Source organism: Leucopleurus acutus (assembly GCF_964270905.1).
Source record: "Leucopleurus acutus genome assembly, chromosome: 4".
Lineage (NCBI taxonomy): Eukaryota > Metazoa > Chordata > Mammalia > Artiodactyla > Delphinidae > Leucopleurus > Leucopleurus acutus.
In genome coordinates, this window is record NC_139146.1 from 91813632 (window position 1) to 91834076 (window position 20445).

Below are 20445 nucleotides of genomic sequence, written 5' to 3' on the forward strand. Positions count from 1 at the left end.
AACTCTGCAGGTTTGTGAATTACAGTGCCCCTGAGCTCCTTTCTTCAACTCGCTTTCTTGTGAGCTGGCCGCAACACCGCAGGATTGCTTCAGGCCCTAGTTTGGTTCAGGCATCGCATGCAGAGCCTTTGGTTAATTCCTCTTCCTGGTGGGAAATGAGAGTTAAATTTGTCCGTCCAGACACCTCCAGCTAGTCTCTCATTGGTTCTCCCTCTTCCTGTTCATCTTACGCAGAAATTGCAAACTGGGCCAAACAGGAGGTTAAAGGCACTGACTCTCCAAGTGGGGAGAGTGTTAGTAAAGCGTCTGGAATGTTGCACCCGAGTACCAGGGGACGAAAACTGAGACACATTTGAACACGTTTCCCGATCACACGGTGGATCATACTCTGGGTTCCACATGCATGTTTTAGCTGAAGGAAGAATCCCTTAAACCTGGAGAGTTGAGACCCATGGAATGGGTACCATGCAATATGACGTCAAAGAGTCTGCATTTGCTCACCGAACCTCACCAATCCTATCACTGCTGCGTTTATGCCGCTGTACACACGCATGATTCTCTTTCGGAGACATATAAATCCATAGGTTTTAAGATTCTTACTAGTCAGGTATATTCTTAGGCGTTTAATATGGGGTGTTCAGTCCACTTCGTTGAGCAAGGAGTAGTTCCTGTCTATTACATATTTGGCTTATGGAACGGTATCTGTGCTAATTTCAATCTCTGGTTTTATGCCGCACCCCAACTCACCTTTCCCCTTAAGCAAGCATAAGTTGGTTTTCTACATTTGACACCCTCTTCTGTTTTGTAATTCAGTTCCTGTGTAGCCAAGTTTACATTCCGTGTAGCAGTGATATCTTATGATGTTTCTTTTTCTGTGTGACTTATTTCACTTAGAATCATCGTACCTGAATCCACTCATTATGCTGCTACGGGCCTGATGACATAGATTTCATTGCTGAGTGATATTGCTTTGTACGTAATTACCACAACTTCTTTATCCATTTTTCGCTTTCTGTGATATTGAACTTGTACCGTAAACAAGGTTCTTTTAAACAGAGCCGGCCCAAACTTTGGGGTGGCTGTGTCTTTTTGATTTTAATTTCCCTAAGCTATAGGACCATAAGTGGAAGTGCCCTAGGCTCTGTTGCTTTGTTTTTTGGATGTTTCAGGAAACACCATACACTTCTCCAGAGTGGCTGTTGGCAATTTACATCCCGCCCATCAGCATAACAAGGCTCCCAGTTCTCAATGGCCTGTCCTGTCTTTCTGGATTTTACACTTTTTTCAGATGGCCCTTTTGACCGGGGGGCAGTGAGACTTCATTGTAGTACAGATTTCCTTTGCAAGCTTGCTTGGTTGGCCAAAAAGGGCGTATGCGTTTTTTCCTGAATATATTCAGGAAAAAACGCATACGCCCTTTTTGGCCAAGTGCATCATTGTGTACGTTCTGCCTCTTTTCCTATGCTTTACATGCAATTGCAGTGTACCTCCTGAAATCGGTTTCTTGCAATTCTGCCTCGCTCTCATTTCCTCTTGGCTGCCTTACTTCAATATATTTTTGGAAGATAGCTGTCATTTATAACTCTGCAGGTTTGTGAATTACAGTGCCCCTGAGCTCCTTTCTTCAACTCGCTTTCTTGTGAGCTGGCCGCAACACCGCAGGATTGCTTCAGTCCCTAGGTTGGTTCCGGCACGGCACGCTGAGCCTTTGGTTAATTCCTCTTCCTGGTGGGAAATGAGAGTTAAATTTGCCCGTCCAGACACCTCCACCTAGTCTCTCATTGGTTCTCCCTATTCCTGTTCATTTTCCACAGAAATTGCAAACTGGGCCAAACAGGAGGTTAAAGGCACTGACTCTCCAAGAGGGGAGAGTGTTAGTAAAGCGTCTGGAATGTTGCACCCGAGTACCAGGGGACGAAAACTGAGACACATTTGAACACATTTCCCGATGAAAGAGTGGATCATACTCTGGGTTCCACATGCATGTTTTAGCTGAAGGAAGAATCCCTTAAACCTGGAGAGTTGAGACCCATGGAATGGGTACCATGCAATATGACTTCAAAGGGTCTGCATTTGCTCACCGAACCTCACCAATCCTATCACTGCTGCGTTTATACCACTGTACACACGCTTCATTCTCTTCCGGCGACATATAAATCCATAGGTTTTAAGATTCTTACTAGTCAGGTATATTGTTAGGCGTTTAATATGGGGTGTTGAGTCCACTTCGTTGAGCAAGGAGTAGCTCTTGTCTATTACATATTTGGCTTCTGGAACGGTATCTGTGCTAATTTAATCTCTGGTTTTATGCAGCACCCCAACTCACCTTTCCCCTTAAGCAAGCATAAGTTGGTTTTCAACATTTGACACCCTGTTCTGTTTCGTAATTCAGTTCTTGTGTAGCCCAGTTTACATTCCGTGTAGTAGTGATATCTTATGATGATTCTTTTTCTGTGTGACTTATTTCACTTAGAATCATCGTACCTGAATCCACTCATTACGCTGCTACGGGCCTGATGACATAGATTTCATTGCTGAGTGATATTGCATTGTACGTAATTACCACAACTTCTTTATCCATTTTTCGCTTTCTGTGATATTGAACTTGTACCGTAAACGAGGTTCTTATAAACAGAGCCGGCCCAAACTTTGGGTTGGCTCTGTCTTTTTGATTTTCATTTCCCTAAGCTATAGGACCATAAGTGGAAATGCCCTAGGCTCTGTTGCTTTGTTTTTTGGATGTTTCAGGAAACACCATACACTTCTCCAGAGTGGCTGCTGGCAATTTACATCCCGCCCATCAGCATAACAAGGCTCCCAGTTCTCCATGGCCTGTCCTGCCTTTCTGGATTTTACACTTTTTTCAGATGGCCCTTTTGACCGGGTGGCAGTGAGACTTCATTGTAGTGCAAATTTCCTTTGCAAGCTTGCTTGGTTGGCCAAAAAGTGCGTATGCGTTTTTTCCTGAATATATTCAGGAAAAAACGCATACGCCCTTTTTGGCCAAGTGCATCATTGTGGACGTTATGCCTCTTTTCCTATGCTTTACATGCAATTCCAGTGTACCTCCTGAAATCGGTTTCCTGCAATTCTGCCCCGCTTTCAAGTCCTCTTGGCAGCCTTACTTCAATATATTTTTGGACGATAGCTGTCATTTATAACTCTGCAGGTTTGTGAATTACAGTGCCCCTGAGCTCCTTTCTTCAACTCGCTTTCTTGTGAGCTGGCTGCAACACCGCAGGATTGCTTCAGGCCCTAGTTTGGTTCAGGCATCGCATGCAGAGCCTTTGGTTAATTCCTCTTCCTGGTGGGAAATGAGAGTTAAATTTGTCCGTCCAGACACCTCCAGCTAGTCTCTCATTGGTTCTCCCTCTTCCTGTTCATCTTACGCAGAAATTGCAAACTGGGCCAAACAGGAGGTTAAAGGCACTGACTCTCCAAGTGGGGAGAGTGTTAGTAAAGCGTCTGGAATGTTGCACCCGAGTACCAGGGGACGAAAACTGAGACACATTTGAACACGTTTCCCGATCACACGGTGGATCATACTCTGGGTTCCACATGCATGTTTTAGCTGAAGGAAGAATCCCTTAAACCTGGAGAGTTGAGACCCATGGAATGGGTACCATGCAATATGACGTCAAAGAGTCTGCATTTGCTCACCGAACCTCACCAATCCTATCACTGCTGCGTTTATGCCGCTGTACACACGCATGATTCTCTTTCGGAGACATATAAATCCATAGGTTTTAAGATTCTTACTAGTCAGGTATATTCTTAGGCGTTTAATATGGGGTGTTCAGTCCACTTCGTTGAGCAAGGAGTAGTTCCTGTCTATTACATATTTGGCTTATGGAACGGTATCTGTGCTAATTTCAATCTCTGGTTTTATGCCGCACCCCAACTCACCTTTCCCCTTAAGCAAGCATAAGTTGGTTTTCTACATTTGACACCCTCTTCTGTTTTGTAATTCAGTTCCTGTGTAGCCAAGTTTACATTCCGTGTAGCAGTGATATCTTATGATGTTTCTTTTTCTGTGTGACTTATTTCACTTAGAATCATCGTACCTGAATCCACTCATTATGCTGCTACGGGCCTGATGACATAGATTTCATTGCTGAGTGATATTGCTTTGTACGTAATTACCACAACTTCTTTATCCATTTTTCGCTTTCTGTGATATTGAACTTGTACCGTAAACAAGGTTCTTTTAAACAGAGCCGGCCCAAACTTTGGGGTGGCTGTGTCTTTTTGATTTTAATTTCCCTAAGCTATAGGACCATAAGTGGAAGTGCCCTAGGCTCTGTTGCTTTGTTTTTTCGATGTTTCAGGAAACACCATACACTTCTCCAGAGTGGCTGCTGGCAATTTACATCCCGCCCATCAGCATAACAAGGCTCCCAGTTCTCCATGGCCTGTCCTGCCTTTCTGGATTTTACACTTTTTTCAGATGGCCCTTTTGACCGGGGGGCAGTGAGACTTCATTGTAGTGCAGATTTCCTTTGCAAGCTTGCTTGGTTGGCCAGAAAGGGCGTATGCGTTTTTTCCTGAATATATTCAGGAAAAAAACGCATACGCCCTTTTTGGCCAAGTGCATCATTGTGGACGTTCTGCCTCTTTTCCTATGCTTTACATGCAATTCCAGTCTACCTCCTGAAATCGGTTTCCTGCAATTCTGCCCCGCTTTCAACTCCTCTTGGCAGCCTTACTTCAATATATTTTTGGAAGATAGCTGTCATTTATAACTCTGCAGGTTTGTGAATTACAGTGCCCCTGAGCTCCTTTCTTCAACTCGCTTTCTTGTGAGCTGGCCGCAACACCGCAAGATTGCTTCGGACCCTAGTGTGGTTCTGGCATGGCATGCTGAGCCTTTGGTTAATTCCTCTTCCTGGTGGGAAATGAGAGTTAAATTTGCCCGTCCGGACACCTCCACCTAGTCTCTCATTGGTTGTCCCTATTCCTGTTCATGTTCCACAGAAATTGCAATCTAGGCCAAACAGGAGGTTAAAGGCACTGACTCTCCAAGTGGGGAGAGTGTTAGTAAAGCGTCTGGAATGTTGCACCCGAGTACCAGGGGACGAAAACTGAGACACATTTGAACGCGTTTTCCGATCACACGGTGGATCATACTCTGGGTTCCACATGCATGTTTTAGCTGCAGGAAGAATCCCTTAAACATGGAGAGTTGAGACCCATGGAATGGGTACCATGCAATATGACTTCAAAGGGTCTACATTTGCTCACCGAACCTCACCAATCCTATCACTGCTGCGTTTATGCCGCTGTACACACGCTTGATTCTGTTTCGGAGACATATAAATCCATAGGTTTTAAGATTCTTACTAGTCAGGTATATTCTTAGGCGTTTAATATGTGGTGTTGAGTCCACTTCGTTGAGCAAGGAATACCTCTTGTCTATTACATATTTGGCTTATGGAACGGTATCTGTGCTAATTTCAATCTCTGGTTTTATGCCACATCCAAACTCACCTTTCCCCTTAAGCAAGCATAAGTTGGTTTTCTACATTTGACACCCTGTTCTGTTTTGTAATTCAGTTCCTGTGTAGCCAAGTTTACATTCCGTCTAGTAGTGATATCTTATGATGTTTCTTTTTCTGTGTGACTTATTTCACTTAGAATCATCATACCTGAATCCACTCATTATGCTGCTACGGGCCTGATGACATAGATTTCATTGCTGAGTGATATTGCATTGTATGTAAGTACCACAATTTCTTTATCCATTTTTCGGTTTCTGTGATATTGAACTTGTACCGTAAACGAGGTTCTTGTAAACAGAGCCGGCCGAAACTTTGGGGTGGCTGTGTCTTTTTGATTTTAATTTCCCTAAGCTATAGGACCATAAGAGGAAGTGCCCTAGACTCCGTTGCTTTGTTTTTTAGATGTTTCTGGAAACACCATACACTTCTCCAGAGTGGCTGTTGGCAATTTACATGCTGCCCATCAGCATAACAAGGCTCCCAGTTCTCCATGGCCTGTCCTGCCTTTCTGGATTTTACACTTTTTTCAGATGGCCCTTTTGACCGGAGGGCAGTGAGATTTCATTGTAGTGCAGATTGCCTTTGCAAGCTTGCTTGGTTAGCCAAAAAGGGCGTATGCCTTTTTTCCTGAATATATTCAGGAAAAAACGCATACGCCCTTTTTGGCCAAGTGCATCATTGTGGACGTTCTGCCTCTTTTCCTATGCTTTACATGCAATTCCAGTCTACCTCCTGAAATCGGTTTCCTGCAATTCTGCCCCGCTTTCAAGTCCTCTTGGCAGCCTTCCTTCAATATATTTTTGGACAATAGCTGTCATTTAGAACTCTGCAGATTTGGGAATTAGAGTGCCCCTGAGCTCCTTTCTTCAACTCGCTTTCTTGTGAGCTGGCCGCAACACCGCAGGATTGCTTCGGGCCCTAGTGTGGTTCCGGCATGGCACGCTGAGCCTTTGGTTAATTCCTCTTCCTGGTGGGAAATGAGAGTTAAATTTGCCCGTCCGGACACCTCCACCTAGTCTCTCATTGGTTGTCCCTCTTCCTGTTCATGTTCCACAGAAATTGCAAACTGGGCCAAACAGGAGGTTAAAGGCACTGACTCTCCAAGTGGGGAGAGTGTTAGTAAAGCGTCTGGAATGTTGCACCCGAGTACCAGGGGACGAAAACTGAGACACATTTGAACACGTTTCCCGATCATACGGTGGATCGTACTCTGGGTTCCACATGCATGTTTTAGCTGAAGGAAGAATCCCTTAAACATGGAGAGTTGAGACCCATGGAATGGGTACCATGCAATATGACTTCAAAGGGTCTGCATTTGCTCACCAAACCTCACCATTCCTATCACTGCTGCGTTTATGCCGCAGTACACATGCTTGATTCTCTTTTGGAGACATATAAATCCTTAGGTTTTAAGATTTTTACTAGTCAGGTATATTCTTAGGCGTTTAATGTGGGGTGTTGAGTCCATTTCGTTGAGCAAGGAGTAGCTCTTGTCTATTACATATTTGGCTTATGGAACGTTATCTGTGCTAATTTCAATCTCTGGTTTTATGCAGCAACCCAACTCACCTTTCCACTTAAGCAAGCATAAGTTGGTTTTCTACATTTGACACCCTGTTTTGTTTTGTAATTCAGTTCTTGTGTAGCCAAGTTTACATTCCGTGTATTAGTGATATCTTATGATGTTTCTTTTTCTGTGTGACTAATTTCACTTAGAATCATCGTACCTGAATCCACTCATTATGCTGCTACGGGCCTGATGACATAGATTTCATTGCTGAGTGATATTGAATTGCACGTAAGTACCACAACTTTTTTATCCATTTTTCGCTTTCTGTGATATTGAACTTGTACGGTAAACGAGGTTCTTGTAAACACAGCTGTCCCAAACTTCGGGTGGCTGTGTCTTTTTGATTTTAATTTCCCTAAGCTATAGGACCATAAGTGGAAGTGCCCTAGGCTCTGTTGCTTTGTTTTTTGGATGTTTCAGGAAACACCATACACTTCTCCATAGTGGCTGCTGGCAATTTACATCCCGCCCTTCAGCATAACAAGGCTCCTAGTTCTCCTTGGCCTGTCCTGCCTTTCTGGATTTTACACTTTTTTCAGATGGCCCTTTTGACCGGGGGGCAGTGAGACTTCATTGTAGTGCAGATTTCCTTTGCAAGCTTGCTTGGTTGGCCAAAAAGTGCGTATGCGTTTTTTCCTGAATATATTCAGGAAATAACGCATACGCCCTTTTTGGCCAAGTGCATCATTGTGGACGTTCTGCCTCTTTTCCTATGCTTTACATGCAATTCCAGTCTACCTCCTGAAATCGGTTTCCTGCAATTCTGCCCCGCTTTCAAGTCCTCTTGGCAGCCTTCCTTCAATATATTTTTGGACGATAGCTGTCATTTATAACTGCAGGTTTGTGAATTACAGTGCCCCTGAGCTCCTTTGTTCAACTCGCTTTCTTGTGAGCTGGCCGCAACACCGCAGGATTGCTTCAGGCCCTAGTTTTGTTCCGGCACTGCATGAGGAGCCTTTGGTTAATTCCTCTTCCTGGTGGGAAATGAGAGTTAAATTTGCCCGTCCAGACACGTCCACCTAGTCTCTCATTGGTTCTCCCTATTCCTGTTCATTTTCCACAGAAATTGCAAACTGGGCCAAACAGGAGGTTAAAGGCACCGACTCTCCAAGTGGGGAGAGTGTTAGTAAAGCGTCTGGAATGTTGCACCCGAGTACCAGGGGACGAAAACTGAGAAAAATTTGAACACGTTTCCCGAAGACACCGTGGATCATACTCTGGGTTCCACATGCATGTTTAGCTGAAGGAAGAATCCCTTAAACCTGGAGAGTTGAGGCCCATGGAATGGGTACCATGCAATATGACTTCAAAGGGTCTGCATTTGCTCACCGAACCTCACCAATCCTATCACTGCTGCGTTTATGCCGCTGTACACACGATTGATTCTCCTTTGGAGACATATAAATCCATAGGTTTTAAGATTCTTACTAGTCAAGTATATTCTTAGGCGTTTATTATGGGGTGTTGAGTCCACTTCGTTGAGCAAGGAGTAGCTCTTGTCTATTACATATTTGGCTTACGGAACGGTATCTGTGCTAATTTCAATCTCTGGTTTTATGCCGCACCCCAACTCACCTTTCCCCTTAAGCAAGCATAAGTTGGTTTTCTACATTTGAGACCCTGTTCTGTTTTGTAATTCAGTTCCTGTGTAGCCAAGTTTACATTCCGTGTAGTAGTGATATCTTATGATGTTTCTTTTTCTGTGTGATTTATTTCACTTAGAATCATCGTACCTGAATCCACTCATTATGCTGCTACGGGCCTGATGACATAGATTTCATTGCTGAGTGATATTGCATTGTACGTAATTACCACAACTTCTTTATCCATTTTTCGCTTTCTGTGATATTGAACTTGTACCGTAAACCAGGTTCTTGTAAACAGAGCCGGCCGAAACTTTGGGGTGGCTGTGTCTTTTTGATTTTAATTTCCCTAAGCTATAGGACCATAAGTGGAAGTGCCCTAGGCTCTGTTGCTTTGTTTTTTGGATGTTTCAGGAAACACCATACACTTCTACAGAGTGGCTGTTGGAAATTTACATCCCACCCATCAGCATAACAAGGCTCCCAGTTCCTCATGGCCTGTCCTGCCTTTCTGGATTTTACACTTTTTTCAGATAGCCCTTTTGACCCGGGGGGCAGTGAGACTTCATTATAGTGCAAATTTCCTTTGCAAGCTTGCTTGGTTGGCCAAAAAGGGCGTATGCGTTTTTTCCTGAATATATTCAGGAAAAAACGCATACGCCCTTTTTGGCCAAGTGCATCATTGTGGACGTTCTGCCTCTTTTCCTATGCTTTACATGCAATTCCAGTCTACCTCCTGAAATCGGTTTCCTGCAATTCTGCCCTGCTTTCAAGTCCTCTTGGCAGCCTTACTTCAATATATTTTTGGAAGATAGCTGTCATTTATAACTCTGCAGGTTTGTGATTTACAGTGCCCCTGAGCTCCTATCTTCAACTCGCTTTCTTGTGAGCTGTCCGCAACACCGCAGGATTGCTTCGGGCCCTAGTGTGGTTCCGGCACGGCATGCTGAGCCTTTGGTTAATTCCTGTTCCTGGTGGGAAATGAGAGTTAAATTTGCCCGTCCAGACACCTCCACCTAGTCTCTCATTGGTTCTCCCTATTCCTGTTCATTTTCCACAGAAATTGCAAACTGGGCCAAACAGTAGGTTGAAGGCACTGACTCTCCAAGTTGGGAGAGTGTTAGTAAAGCGTCTGGAATGTTGCACCCGAGTACCAGGGGACGAAAACTGAGACACATTTGAACACGTTTCCCGATGACACGGTGGATCATACTCTGGGTTCCACATGCATGTTTTAGCTGAAGGAAGAATCCCTTAAACCTGGAGAGTTGAGACCCATGGAATGGGTACCATGCAATATGATTTCAAAGGGTCTGCATTTGCTCACCAAACTTCACCAATCCTATCACTGCTGCGTTTATGCCACTGTACACACGCTTCATTCTCTTCCGGAGACATATAAATCCATAGGTTTTAAGATTCTTACTAGTCAGGTATATACTTAGGCGTTTAATATGGGGTGTTGAGTCCACTTCGTTGAGCAAGGAGTAGCTCTTGTCTATTACATATTTGGCTTCTGGAACGGTATCTGTGCTAATTTCAATCTCTGGTTTTATGCAGCACCCCAACTCACCTTTCCCCTTAAGCAAGCATAAGTTGGTTTTCTACATTTGAGACCCTGTTCTGTTTTGTAATTCAGTTCTTGTGTAGCCAAGTTTACATTCCGTGTAGTAGTGATATCTTATGATGATTCTTTTTCTGTGTGACTTATTTCACTTAGAATCATCGTACCTGAATCCCCTCATTACGCTGCTACGGGCCTGATGACATAGATTTCATTGCTGAGTGATATTGCATTGTACATAAGTACCACAACTTCTTTATCCATTTTTCGCTTTCTGTGATATTGAAATTGTACCGTAAACGAGGTTCTTGTAAACAGAGCCGTCCCAAACTTTGGGGTGGCTGTGTCTTTTTGATTTTAATTTCCCTAAGCTATAGGACCATAAGTGGAAGTGCCCTAGGATCTGTTGCTTTGTTTTTTGAATGTTTCAGGAAACACCATACACTTCTCCAGAGTGGCTGCTGGCAATTTACATCCCGCCCTTCAGCATAACAAGGCTCCCAGTTCTCCATGGCCTGTCCTGCCTTTCTGGATTTTACACTTTTTTCAGATGGCCCTTTTGACCGGGGGGCAGTGAGACTTCATTGTAGTGCAGATTTCCTTTGCAAGCTTGCTTGGTTGGCCAAAAAGGGCGTATGTGTTTTTTCCTGAATATATTCAGGAAAAAACGCATACGCCCTTTTTGGCCAAGTGCATCATTGTGGACGTTCTGCCTCTTTTCCTATGCTTTACATGCAATTCCAGTCTACCTCCTGAAATCGGTTTCCTGCAATTCTGCCCCGCTTTCAACTCCTCTTGGCTGCCTTACTTCAATATATTTTTGGAAGATAGCTGTCATTTATAACTCTGCAGGTTTGTGAATTACAGTGCCCCTGAGCTCCTTTCTTCAACTCGCTTTCTTGTGAGCTGGCCGCAACACCGCAGGATTGCTTCAGTCCCTACTTTGTTTCCGGCACGGCACGCTGAGCCTTTGGTTAATTCCTCTTTCTGGTGGGAAATGAGAGTTAAATTTGCCCGTCCAGACACCTCCACCTAGTCTCTCATTGGTTCTCCCTATTCCTGTTCATTTTCCACAGAAATTGCAAACTGGGCCAAACAGGAGGTTGAAGGCACTGACTCTCCAATTGGGGAGAGTGTTAGTAAAGCATCTGGAATGTTGCACCCGAGTACCAGAGGATGAAAACTGAGACACATTTGAACACGTTTCCCGATGACACGGTGGATCATACTCTGGGTTCCACATGCATGTTTTAGCTGAAGGAAGAATCCCTTAAACCTGGAGAGTTGAGACCCATGGAATGGGTACCATGCAATATGACTTCAAAGGGTCTGCATTTGCTCACCGAACCTCACCAATCCTATCACTGCTGCGTTTATGTCGCTGTACACACGCTTGATTCTCTTTCGGAGACATATAAATCCATAGGTTTTAAGATTCTTACTAGTCAGGTATATTGTTAGGCGTTTAATATGGGGTGTTCAGTCCACTTCGTTGAGCAAGGAATACCTCTTGTCTATTACATATTTGGCTTCTGGAACGGTATCTGTGCTAATTTCAATCTCTTGTTGTATGCAGCACCCCAACTCACCTTTCCCCTTAAGCAAGCATGAGTTGGTTTTCTACATTTGACACCCTGTTCTGTTTTGTAATTCTGTTCCTGTGTAGCGAAGTTTACATTCCGTGTAGTAGTGATATCTTATGATGTTTCTTTTTCTGTGTGACTTATTTCACTTAGAATCATCGTACCTGAATCCACTCATTATGCTGCTATGGGCCTGATGACATAGATTTCATTGCTGAGTGATATTGCATTGTACGTGAATACCACAACTTCTTTATCCATTTTTCGCTTTCTGTGATATTGAACTTGTACCGTAAACGAGGTTCTTGTAAACAGAGCCGTCCCAAACTTTGGGGTGGCTATGTCTTTTTTATTTTAATTTCCCTAAGCTATAGGACCATAAGTGGAAGTGCCCTAGGATCTGTTGCTTTGTTTTTTGGATGTTTCAGGAAACACCATACACTTCTCCAGAGTGGCTGCTTGCAATTTACATGCCGCCCATCAGCATAACAAGGCTCCCAGTCCTCCATGGCCTGTCCTGCCTTTCTGGATTTTACACTTTTTTCAGATGGCCCTTTTGACCGAGGGGCAGTGAGACTACATTGTAGTGCAGATTTCCTTTGCAAGCTTGCTTGGTTGGCCAAAAAGGGCGTATGCGTTTTTTCCTGAATATATTCAGGAAAAAACGCATACGCCCTTTTTGGCCAAGTGCATCATTGTGGACGTTCTGCCTCTTTTCCTATGCTTTACATGCAATTCCAGTCTACCTCCTGAAATCGGTTTCCTGCAATTCTGCCCCGCTTTCAAGTCCTCTTGGCAGCCTTCCTTCAATATATTTTTGGACGATAGCTGTCATTTATAACTCTGCAGGTTTGTGAATGACAGTGCCCCTGAGCTCCTTTCTTCAACTCGCTTTCTTGTGAGCTGGCCGCAACACCGCAGGATTGCTTCAGGCCCTAGTTTGGTTCCGGCATCGCATGCTGAGCCTTTGGTTAATTCCTCTTCCTGGTGGGAAATGAGAGTTAAATTTGCCCGTCCTGACAGCTCCAGCTTGTCTCTCATTGGTTCTCCCTCTTCCTGTTCATCTTACGCAGAAATTGCAAACTGGGCCAAACAGGAGGTTAAAGGCACTGACTCTCCAAGTGGGGAGAGTGTTAGTAAAGCGTCTGGAATGTTGCACCCGAGTACCATGGGACGAAAACTGAGACACATTTGAACAGGTTTCCCGATCACACGGTGGATCATACTCTGGGTTCCACATGCATGTTTCAGCTGAAGGAAGAATCCCTTAAACCTGGAGAGTTGAGACCCATGGAATGGGTACCATGCAATATGACTTCAAAGGGTCTGCATTTACTCAACGAACCTCACCAATCCTATCACTGCTGTGTTTATGCCACTGTATACACGCTTTATCTCTTTCGGAGACATATAAATCCATAGGTTTTAAGATTCTTACTAGTCAGGTATATTGTTAGGCATTTAATATGGGGTGTTGAGTCCACTTCGTTGAGCAAGGAGTAGCTCTTGTCTATTACATATTTGGCTTCTGTAACGATATCTGTGCTAATTTCAATCTCTGGTTTTATGCCGCACCCCAAGTCACCTTTCCCCTTAAGCAAGCATAAGTTGGTTTTCTACATTTGAGACCCTGTTCTGTTTTGTAATTCAGTTCCTGTGTAGCCAAGTTTACATTCCGTGTAGTAGTGATATCTTATGATGTTTCTTTTTCTGTGTGACTTATTTCACTTAGAATAATCATACCTTAATCCACTCATTATGCTGCTACGGGCCTGATGACATAGATTTCATTGCTGAGTGATATTGCATTGTACGTAAGTACCACAACTTCTTTATCCATTTTTCGCTTTCTGTGATATTGAACTTGTACCATAAACGAGGTTCTTGTAAACAGAGCCGTCCCAAACTTTGGGGTGGCTGTGTCTTTTTGATTTTAATTTCCCTAAGCTATAGGACCATAAGTGGAAGTGCCCTAGGCTCTGTAGCTTTGTTTTTTGGATGTTTCAGGAAACACCATACACTTCTCCAGAGTGGCTGTTGGCAATTTACATGCCGCCCATCAGCATAAGAAGGCTCCCAGTTCTCCATGGCCTGTCCTGCCTTTCTGGATTTTACACTTTTTTCAGATAGCCCTTTTGACCGGGGGGCAGTGAGACTTCATTGTAGTGCAGATTTCCTTTGCAAGCTTGCTTGGTTGGCCAAAACGGGCGTATGCGTTTTTTCCTGTATATATTCAGGAAAAAACGCATATGCCCTTTTTGGCCAAGTGCATCATTGTGGACGTTCTGCCTCTTTTCCTATGCTTTACATACAATTCCCGTCTACCTCCTGAAATCGGTTTCCTGCAATTCTGCCCCGCTTTCAAGTCCTCTTGGCAGCCTTCCTTCAATATATTTTTGGACGATAGCTGTCATTTATAACTCTGCAGGATTGTGAATTACAGCGCCCCTAAGCTCCTTTCTTCAACTCGCTTTCTTGTGAGCTGGCCGCAACACCGCAGGATTGCTCCAGGCCCTAGTGTGGTTCCGGCATGGCACGCTGAGCCTTTGGTTAATTCCTCTTCCTGGTGGGAAATGAGAGTTAAATTTGCCCGTCCTGGCAGCTCCAGCTAGTCTCTCATTGGTTCTCCCTCTTCCTGTTCATCTTACGCAGAAATTGCAAACTGGGCCAAACAGTAGGTTAAAGGCACTGACTCTCCAAGTGGGGAGAGTGTTAGTAAAGCGTCTCGAATGTTGCACCCGAGTACCAGGGGACGAAAACTGAGACACATTTGAACACGTTTCCCGATCACACGGTGGATCATACTCTGGGTTCCACATGCATGTTTTAGCTGAAGTAAGAATCCCTTAAACCTGGAGAGTTGAGACCCATGGAATGGGTACCATGCAATATGACTTCAAAGGGTCTGCATTTGCTCACCGAACCTCACCAGTCCTATCACTGCTGCGTTTATGTCGCTGTACACACGCTTGATTCTCTTTCGGAGACATATAAATCCATAGGTTTTAAGATTCTTACTAGTCAGGTATATTGTTAGGCGTTTAATATGGGGTGTTGAGTCCACTTCGTTGAGAAAGGAATACCTCTTGTCTATTACATATTTGGCTTATGGAACGGTATCTGTGCTAATTTCAATCTCTGGTTTTATGCAGCACCCCAACTCACCTTTCCCCTTAAGCAAGCATGAGTTGGTTTTCTACATTTGACACCCTGTTCTGTTTTGTATTTCTGTTCCTGTGTAGCCAAGTTTACATTCCGTGTAGTAGTGATATCTTATGATGTTTCTTTTTCTGTGTGACTTATTTCACTTAGAATCATCGTACCTGAATCCACTCATTATGCTGCTATGAGCCTGATGACATAGATTTCATTGCTGAGTGATATTGCATTGTACGTAAGTACCACAACTTCTTTATCCATTTTTCGCTTTCTGTGATATTGAACTTGTACCGTAAACGAGGTTCTTGTAAACAGAGCCGTCCCAAACTTTGGGGTGGCTGTGTCTTTTTTATTTTAATTTCCCTAAGCTATAGGACCATAAGTGGAAGTGCCCTAGGATCTGTTGCTTTGTTTTTTGGATGTTTCAGGAAACACCATACACTTCTCCAGAGTGGCTGCTGGCAATTTACATCCCGCCCATCAGCATAACAAGGCTCCCAGTCCTCCATGGCCTGTCCTGCCTTTCTGGATTTTACACTTTTTTCAGATGGCCCTTTTGACCGGGGGGCAGTGAGACTTCATTGTAGTGCAGATTTCCTTTGCAAGCTTGCTTGGTTGGCCAAAAAGTGCGTATGCGTTTTTTCCTGAATATATTCAGGAAAAAACGCATACGCCCTTTTTGGCCAAGTGCATCATTGTGGACGTTCTGCCTCTTTTCCTATGCTTTACATGCAATTCCAGTCTACCTCCTGAAATCGGTTTCCTGCAATTCTGCCCCGCTTTCAACTCCTCTTGGCTGCCTTACTTTAATATATTTTTGGAAGATAGCTGTCATTTATAACTCTGCAGGTTTTTGAATTACAGTGCCCCTGAGCTCCTTTCTTCAACTCGCTTTCTTGTGAGCTGGCCGCAACACCGCAGGATTGCTTCAGTCCCTACTTTGTTTCCGGCACGGCACGCTGAGCCTGTGGTTAATTCCTCTTTCTGGTGGGAAATGAGAGTTAAATTTGCCCGTCCAGACACCTCCACCTAGTCTCTCATTGGTTCTCCCTATTCCTGTTCATTTTCCACAGAAATTGCAAACTGGGCCAAACAGGAGTTTGAAGGCACTGACTCTCCAAGTGGGGAGAGTGTTAGTAAAGCGTCTGGAATGTTGCACCCGAGTACCAGGGGACGAAAACTGAGACACATTTGAACACGTTTCCCGATGACACGGTGGATCATACTCTGGGTTCCACATGCATGTTTTAGCTGAATGAAGATTCCCTTAAACCTGGAGAGTTGAGACCCATGGAATGGGTACCATGCAATATGACTTCAAAGGGTCTGCATTTGCTCACCGAACCTCACCAATCCTATCACTGCTGCGTTTATGCCACTGTACACACGCTTCATTCTCTTCCGGAGACATATAAATCCATAGGTTTTAAGATTCTTACTAGTCAGGTCTATTCTTAGGCGTTTAATATGGGGTGTTGAGTCCACTTCGTTGAGCAAGGAGTAGCTCTTGTCTATTACATATTTGGCTTCTGGAACGGTATCTGTGCTAATTTCAATCTCTGGTTTTATGCAGCACCCCAACTCACCTTTCCCCTTAAGCAAGCATAAGTTGGTTTTCTACATTTGACACCCTGTTCTGTTTTGTAATTCAGTTCTTGTGTAGCCAAGTTTACATTCCGTGTAGTAGTGATATCTTATGATGATTCTTTTTCTGTGTGACTTATTTCACTTAGAATCATCGTACCTGAATCCCCTCATTACGCTGCTACGGGCCTGATGACATAGATTTCATTGCTGAGTGATATTGCATTGTACGTAAGTACCACAATTTCTTTATCCATTTTTCGCTTTCTGTGATATTGAACTTGTACCGTAAACGAGGTTCTTGTAAACAGTGCCGTCCCAAACTTTGGGGTGGCTGTGTCTTTTTTATTTTAATTTCCCTAAGCTATAGGACCATAAGTGGAAGTGCCCTAGGATCTGTTGCTTTGTTTTTTGGATGTTTCAGGAAACACCATACACTTCTCCAGAGTGGCTGCTTGCAATTTACATGCCGCCCATCAGCATAACAAGGCTCCCAGTCCTCCATGGCCTGTCCTGCCTTTCTGGATTTTACACTTTTTTCAGATGGCCCTTTTGACCGAGGGGCAGTGAGACTACATTGTAGTGCAGATTTCCTTTGCAAGCTTGCTTGGTTGGCCAAAAAGGGCGTATGCGTTTTTTCCTGAATATATTCAGGAAAAAACGCATACGCACTTTTTGGCCAAGTGCATCATTGTGGACGTTCTGCCTCTTTTCCTATGCTTTACATGCAATTCCAGTCTACCTCCTGAAATCGGTTTCCTGCAATTCTGCCCCGCTTTCAACTCCTCTTGGCTGCCTTACTTCAATATATTTTTGGAAGATAGCTGTCATTTATAACTCTGCAGGTTTGTGAATTACAGTGCCCCTGAGCTCCTTTCTTCAACTCGCTTTCTTGTGAGCTGGCCGCAACACCGCAGGATTGCTTCAGTCCATACTTTATTTCCGGCACGGCACGCTGAGCCTTTGTTTAATTCCTCTTTCTGGTGGGAAATGAGAGTTAAATTTGCCCGTCCAGACACCTCCACCTAGTCTCTCATTGGTTCTCCCTATTCCTGTTCATTTTCCACAGAAATTGCAAACTGGGCCAAACAGGAGGTTGAAGGCACTGACTCTCCGATTGGGGAGAGTGTTAGTAAAGCATCTGGAATGTTGCACCCGAGTACCAGGGGACGAAAACTGAGACACATTTGAACACGTTTCCCGATCACACGGTGGATCATACTCTGGGTTCCACATGCATGTTTTAGCTGAATGAAGATTCCCTTAAACCTGGAGAGTTGAGACCCATGGAATGGGTACCATGCAATATGACTTCAAAGGGTCTGCATTTGCTCACCGAACCTCACCAATCCTATCACTGCTGCGTTTATGCCACTGTACACACGCTTCATTCTCTTCCGGAGACATATAAATCCATAGGTTTTAAGATTTTTACTAGTCAGGTATATTGTTAGGCGTTTAATATGGGGTGTTGAGTCCACTTCGTTGAGCAAGGAGTAGCTCTTGTCTATTACATATTTGGCTTCTGGAACGGTATCTGTGCTAATTTCAATCTCTGGTTTTATGCAGCACCCCAACTCACCTTTCCCCTTAAGCAAGCATGAGTTGGTTTTCTACATTTGACACCCTGTTCTGTTTTGTAATTCTGTTCCTGTGTAGCGAAGTTTACATTCCGTGTAGTAGTGATATCTTATGATGTTTCTTTTTCTGTGTGACTTATTTCACTTAGAATCATCGTACCTGAATCCACTCATTATGCTGCTATGGGCCTGATGACATAGATTTCATTGCTGAGTGATATTGCATTGTACGTGAATACCACAACTTCTTTATCCATTTTTCGCTTTCTGTGATATTGAACTTGTACCGTAAACGAGGTTCTTGTAAACAGAGCCGTCCCAAACTTTGGGGTGGCTATGTCTTTTTTATTTTAATTTCCCTAAGCTATAGGACCATAAGTGGAAGTGCCCTAGGATCTGTTGCTTTGTTTTTTGGATGTTTCAGGAAACACCATACACTTCTCCAGAGTGGCTGCTGGCAATTTACATGCCGCCCATCAGCATAACAAGGCTCCCAGTCCTCCATGGCCTGTCCTGCCTTTCTGGATTTTACACTTTTTTCAGATGGCCCTTTTGACCGAGGGGCAGTGAGACTACATTGTAGTGCAGATTTCCTTTGCAAGCTTGCTTGGTTGGCCAAAAAGGGCGTATGCGTTTTTTCCTGAATATATTCAGGAAAAAACGCATACGCCCTTTTTGGCCAAGTGCATCATTGTGGACGTTCTGCCTCTTTTCCTATGCTTTACATGCAATTCCAGTCTACCTCCTGAAATCGGTTTCCTGCAATTCTGCCCCGCTTTCAACTCCTCTTGGCTGCCTTACTTCAATATATTTTTGGAAGATAGCTGTCATTTATAACTCTGCAGGTTTTTGAATTACAGTGCCCCTGAGCTCCTTTCTTCAACTCGCTTTCTTGTGAGCTGGCCGCAACACCGCAAGATTGCTTCGGACCCTAGTGTGGTTCTGGCATGTCATGCTGAGCCTTTGGTTAATTCCTCTTCCTGGTGGGAAATGACAGTTAAATTTGCCCGTCCAGACACCTCCACCTAGTCTCTCATTGGTTGTCCCTATTCCTGTTCATGTTCCACAGAAATTGCAATCTAGGCCAAACAGGAGTTTGAAGGCACTGACTCTCCAAGTGGGGAGAGTGTTAGTAAAGCGTCTGGAATGTTGCACCCGAGTACCAGGGGACGAAAACTGAGACACATTTGAACACGTTTCCTGATCATACGGTGGATCGTACTCTGGGTTCCACATGCATGTTTTAGCTGAAGGAAGAATCCCTTAAACATGGAGAGTTGAGACCCATGGAATGGGTACCATGCAATATGACTTCAAAGGGTCTGCATTTGCTCACCGAACCTCACCAATCCTATCACTGCTGCGTTTATGCCGCTGTACACACGTTTGATTCTCTTTCGGAGACATATAAATCCATAGGTTTTAAGATTCTTACTAGTCAGGTATATTCTTAGGCGTTTAATATGGGGTGTTGAGTCCACTTCGTTGAGCAAGGAGTAGCTCTTGTCTATTACATATTTGGCTTATGGAACGGTATCTGTGCTAATTTCAATCTCTGGTTTTATGCCGCACCCCAAGTCACCTTTCCCCTTAAGCAAGCATAAGTTGGTTTTCTACATTTGACACCCTGTTCTGTTTTGTAATTCAGTTCCTGTGTAGCCAAGTTTACATTCCGTGTAGTAGTGATATCTTATGATGTTTCTTTTTCTGTGTGACTTATTTCACTTAGAATCATCGTACCTGAATCCACTCATTATACTGCTACGGGCCTGATGACATAGATTTCATTGCTGAGTGATATTGCATTGTACGTAAGTACCACAACTTATTTTTCCATTTTTCGCTTTCTGTGATATTGAACTTGTACCGTAAACGAGGTTCTTGTAAACAGAGCCGGCCGAAACTTTGGGGTGGCTTTGTCTTTTTGATTTTAATTTCCCTAAGCTATAGGACCATAAGTGGAAGTGCCCTAGGCTCTGTTGCTTTGTTTTTTAGATGTTTCAGGAAACACCATACACTTCTCCAGAGTGGCTGTTGGCAATTTACATCCCGCCCATCAGCATAACAAGGCTCCCAGTTCTCCATGGCCTGTCCTGCCTTTCTGGATTTTACACTTTTTTCAGATGGCCCTTTTGACCGGGGGGCAGTGAGACTTCATTGTAGTGCCGATTTCCTTTGCAAGCTTGCTTGGTTGGCCAGAAAGGGCGTATGCGTTTTTTCCTGAATATATTCAGGAAAAAAACGCATACGCCCTTTTTGGCCAAGTGTATCATTGTGGACGTTCTGCCTCTTTTCCTATGCTTTACATGCAATTCCAGTCTACC